The sequence below is a fragment of the Arachis duranensis genome, chromosome 3 (assembly GCF_000817695.3).
Source record: "Arachis duranensis cultivar V14167 chromosome 3, aradu.V14167.gnm2.J7QH, whole genome shotgun sequence".
In the NCBI taxonomy this organism is placed as follows: domain Eukaryota; kingdom Viridiplantae; phylum Streptophyta; class Magnoliopsida; order Fabales; family Fabaceae; genus Arachis; species Arachis duranensis.
In genome coordinates this window covers 23,876,120-23,881,708 of record NC_029774.3, presented here as the reverse complement: position 1 = coordinate 23,881,708, position 5,589 = coordinate 23,876,120, and positions in this window count along the sequence as shown.

Sequence of the window (5,589 nt, the reverse complement as noted above, 5' to 3'; positions counted from 1 at the left end):
GCACAAGTCACGGCATCGAATGGCATCAAGAGAAGATTAGAAATGTATCTATTTTAGTGCAAAATAAGCATGTTTTCATTCATGAGGCAAAACTAGGAAAGGAATGCAAATCTTTGTATTTTCATGCAGAAAGTGTGTGAAATCGTTGATAAACCCTTGAAATTAGCACAAGATAAACCCTCAAAATGGGGTTTGTCAACCTCCCCACACTTAGATTCTAGCATGTCCTCATGCTTAGGAAGATGCAAAGAAACACAGAAGGCCGAGGAGTCACAAACGTATAGGACTCACGAAATGTAACCTACTTATATGCATGCAACTACGACTAGTGCTGTTATCTACTTGGTTGGGAACAAATCAGCTTCCTTATGACATATGCAAGCACATGGGACACGATGGTGGTCAATGCATAGGACTTGCCAATTTCTAAGCATCAAATGCAATATATACAACTTTGCATGAGGAATGCTCGCGAGAGCTGGGAATCAAAGGATTGAGCATCGAACCCTCACCGGAAGTGTTTGCGCTCTGGTCGCTCAAGTGTTTAGGGTTGATTCTCTCAATTCTCCCCTAATCATGCTTTCCAAGATTTGTTCTTCTTCTAACAATCAACATATATTTCATGCATGCATACAAGTATCATGATATATATTTCATGCATGCATACATCTATCATGAGGTCTTCTCCTTAGGTTGTAATGGGGCTAGGGTCAAGGTAGGATCATATATGGCTAGTGGACTTGGGATTTGAGTCTTTGATTAACTTAAACTTTTCCACCTAACCTATATAATGACCTATTCAATTAAGTGCTAATCTAACTACCCATTCCTCACTTTTTCACATACTCATGTATTTTCTATTCATTTCGCAACACTTATGCATTGATTTTATTTGAACTTTACTTTGGGGCATTTTGCCCCCTTTATTGCTTTTCTCTTTCTTTTTTTTTCTATATTTTTTCTTTTCTTCTTTTTTTTTTCTTTCAAACTATATGCAAGAACATCAATGCATAAGGTCTATACATTTAATCAAGACATGAGTATGTACCCAATTCCTCAATATTTCTAATAACAATACAAAACTACCCTTTTATTCACCCTATGTCCCAAGGTTCTCACACTTGAATGATTCTCACTCACACTAGCCTAAGCTAATCAAAGATCCAAATAGGGATATTTATTGTTTTTCCGCTTTAAGGCTTGTAGTGTGCTAAAATTAAGAACAAGCGGGTTAATCGTAGGCTCAAATTGGCTAACAATGGATGATAAAAGGTAAGGCTTTTTGGGTAAGTAAGCTAAATGAAATGATGGCCTCAATCACATAAATGCATGTATACACAAAATAATGGATATAAAGGATCAAACAAATCAAAGATTGCAATCATGGAGGAGAATAGTGCACACAAGAAGGAAAATAAGTGGTTATAAGATGTAACCACACCATTAGGCTCAAAACTCACTTGCTTGTGTTCTTAGCTCAAAACCATGTTCCAAAATATAATTCTTCATGCAATTTTGGCATTAAAGCATTTAAAATTTGCAATGCCCCATGGTTGCCCCAAAGTATTGGTTTCCTAAGAAAGAATTTCATTGTTCCAACCAAGTAAACTTATCATGCGAATGGTGCCAACTAAGACCTAATCATGCAACCCTATCCTAATGTATTCAGATTTATTCAGATGTTACCTACGGAGATCGGTCGGCCGACCTCCCCACACTTAAAACTTAGCACGGTCCTCCGTGCTATAGGTTAGGCGCAGTGGTTGGTTGAGCTCCGAGTGTCCCACATCTCCGATGTCATCGCTTTCTCCGCTTGAAGTTGCGGTAGATGTGGAGATATCGGGTTCCTCCATAGGTGGGGTGACTATGCTTAGAAGTCTCTTCACATGAGCATAACGACGTTGGTTGCGCCGCTCATAACGGTCCAATTTCTTGTGAAGGTCTTCAAGGCGTTGGGCGGCCGATTTTTGTGATGTAGATGAAGTGGTGGTGTTGCGAGTTGGTGTGGGTAGTCCGATGTCCTTGGCGGATTCCGGAGGCTTGAGGCATCTCTTGGTCGGAATTATATCACCATCGACCGGAATTGAGGTTCTCCTATCTTTAGCCTCTCGGTTGACGCCGGCTTTTGCAACCAATTCTGTCACCAAAGCGGGGAATGGTAGATTGCCTTTGGCATGAATGCGCCCCATGGATTGGCGGATGGCATGCGAAATGTTGACCGGCTTCTCGGTTAAGATGCACCATATCAATAAGGCCAACTCGGCGGTGATGGATGACCCATGTGTACTTGGGAGCACATAGTGAGCTAGAATCTGGGCCCATGCCGTGGCTTCTTGAGTGAGGTGGCGGACATCTAAACCCTTGGGTCTTTGCTTTATGGTCCCCCGAATCCAATATGCGTCGGGTAAAGCAATGACGCGGAGGATCGCGCTCCAATCGAATGCACGGTCATCGCATATAGCCAAGGCTTTTTCGTAGGCGTCATATACATCCGATGATGGTCCAATCCCAAGGACTTCTTGGATGGTTTCCACTGTGACCGACACTTGCTTTTGGCGCACAAATATTGATGTGAGAAGGGGAGAGTGGTAGTTGGAGTAGAATTCCACTACCCATGAGAGATTGGCCTCCTTTGGTTGCCTCAAGAGGAACCTCCATTGCCTCCGGTCAATGTGTGGCATCACAATCGGATGGAGGTGAGCCGGTAGGACTAGGAGGGGTTCCGGATGATAATTCCTTTCGATCATTCTTGAGTAGACAAGTTCGCAGTAACGGTTGGGAAACTTGTTCGAATCCTTAGGAGGGTTGTCCTTCTCTAAAACATCAACGGGGCCCTTAGTCTTCCTTAAGAGTGGCTTGGCCGTTAAGTCGTGGTGCGCTTTATTGGAAGTTGGCTTCTTGGGGGCTTTCCCTTTGTTCTTTTTGATGACCATCCTATGAGAGTAAAGAAAGGGAAAACATCAAACCCAAATAAGTGGAAGTAAACGCGATTATGCAATGAAAAGTTATGCCATAGAATATGGGTATCATTGTCACATGACAGCTGCAACATGTAACTAAGATAACATGGGAAGAGCAAGGCAAACATATTCGTGTGGTGTAAGGGTAATTTAAGCATGCAAGTAAGGAAGCATGAGAGGCACATACCCTTAAGGACCACAAATGGAAAGTAATGTTAAGAAAAATGTGAGTGGATGGATTGGAGGAAATGGGGATGCTCCTAAAAGTGATAAGATGAGAGGCAATTTAGTCAAAGTGGGCTCAAAAGTCAAGTATGCCTTTCGTCGAACACTTGGTGTGCATCCTTTTGTAGTGTGTGATTAGAAGATGGTGAAAGCGATGGAGTAATTCACAATCCAATATTAATGATTACGGTCCATAGTGATTATAAGAAAAACAAGCAACACAACTCATCTACTAATGCAAGTGAAGTGGAGACCAAAATGCCCATGAAGAGTTAATTTGAGGGAGAGGAAAAAGGAAAAGGAAAACAAAAACAAAAAACTCCTAAAGAGGTAACTAAAATAAAAGAAGAAAGAAGCTAACTAAAAGAAGGTGAAACTAAATGAATAAGAATCACAAGAGATGGTGGCCTAGTATAGTACCTTGTGAGATGATGAAGAAAATGGGAGAGGAGGTTGTGGTGTGGGTTGATGGGGAGTGGTGGAGAAGGTAGTAAATGGTAGAAGGTAGTGTAGAAGAGGGAATGGAGGGATGAGGGTGAAAGGGGGAGTGTGCCCCTTTTTCAAGTTGGATGTGTAGTAGAAGGTATGAGAGGGGGAAAAAATGTGAAGTGAAAGAGAAGGGGTGAGTGTGCCCCTTCTTACATTGGCGCCGATCATCCGCGCGTGCGCGCGCAGTGCGCGCTCGCGCAGGGAGGCGAGGTGGAAAGGGACGCGCGATGATACCTCAAGAATTGTACAAGGTGGCAAAAAAGACCTCCACCCAAGCAAGGTTGGAATTCCTTCACCTCATATGTCATTTATGCAATTCAGCTGGAATTGTCATAGAAGGAGACATTTCCATTGAAGAGAAGAAGCCCATCACTAAAAGAAGGATGGAACATGTTAGAGAGCCGGAACATGATCCACAGCAAGAGCACTCGCGCGTGCGCGTCCATGCGCTTTGGCGCAACTCTCTGGACGCAGTACCAGAGATTGCTTCAGGGCCTTTGGCGCGCGCGCGCACGGTGCGCGTACGCGTCAACGCGGTTGTGCCCCAAGCATGAGAAGGGCCTGGAGAGGGCTCAACTCTCTGTGAAGTGGCTCAGGGAGGAGTGCAGGATCAAAGGGCGCGTGCGCGGCTATGTGGCGCGCGCGCATGTTGTGCTCGCAGTGTATGGACGCGTGCGCGCCAGGTGCGCGCACGCGGCAGAGGTTTTGGGCTTGTGGCTTAGTGCAGGCCTGAGAGTGGCCTAACTCTCTGGAATATGTGCCAGGAGTGCACAAGGGTAATCGGCGCACGCGCGCACAGTGCGCTAGCGCGTCGACCTGCATATTTGTTAAAGCGTGCGTACGCGCCATGTGTGCGCACGCGTGGTTGGCCTGTGCCTCACGCATTGGGCTGGCGTAGGGTGGGCTCAACTCTCTGGAAAATGTATGGAGGGTCGCTTTTGGCGATCCACGCGTCCGCGCACGGTGCGCATCCGCGCGGATGGTCGACCATTGCTTCAAAGACACGCGCGCGCCAGGTGCGCGCACGCGCAGAAGGGTGCCTTTTCCAAAGTTTGCATGTTGTTGCACCACTTGTAGCATTCCAACCCATCTAAACAGCCACTTAAGCACTATAGAAGGATGTTTCAACTTGATACTACCAAATGAACTCAACAAATGAAGCAAAATTAGAATTGAAATCTAACTACAACTACTTCTATTACCTAGGTACTAAACATGAAGGCAAGTGTCAAGCAAGTGTCAATCAAAGAAGAATTCAATGGCTATGTACAAAGGAAGATCTTACCATGGTGGGGTGTCTCCCACCTAGCACTTTTGTTTACCGTCCTTAAGTTGGACTCTCTCTAACTCAAAGTTCTTGTTCAAGAGATGCATCCCTCAAGAGGAACACTTCAAATTCCTTGGCTTCAAGAGTTGCATCCCTCAAGAGGAACACTTCAAATTCGTTGGAGTTCTTTCTTTGCTCACCATGATACAATTTGAGACGGTGCCCGTTTACCTTGAAGATGTCTGGGCTTGTTGGGTGGCGCAAGTGGTAGACCCCATAAGGTTCTACTTTCTCCACTTGGTAGGGTCCATCCCACCTTGATCTAAGCTTTCCGGGTAGTAATCTCAATCTTGAGTTGTAAAGGAGAACGAGATCACCGGGTCGGAATTCTCTTCTCCTAATGTTCTTGTCATGGATGGCTTTCATCTTTTCCTTGTAAAGTCTAGAGTTGTCATAAGCTTCTAATCTTAAGCATTCCAATTCCGCTAATTGAAGCTTTCTCTCTACTCCGGCTCCACCCAAGCTCATATTACACTCCTTTACGGCCCAATAGGCTTTGTGTTCAATCTCCACCGGTAAGTGACATGCTTTACCATATACAAGCCGAAAGGGGCTCATGCCGATCGGTGTCTTGTAAGCCGTTCGATA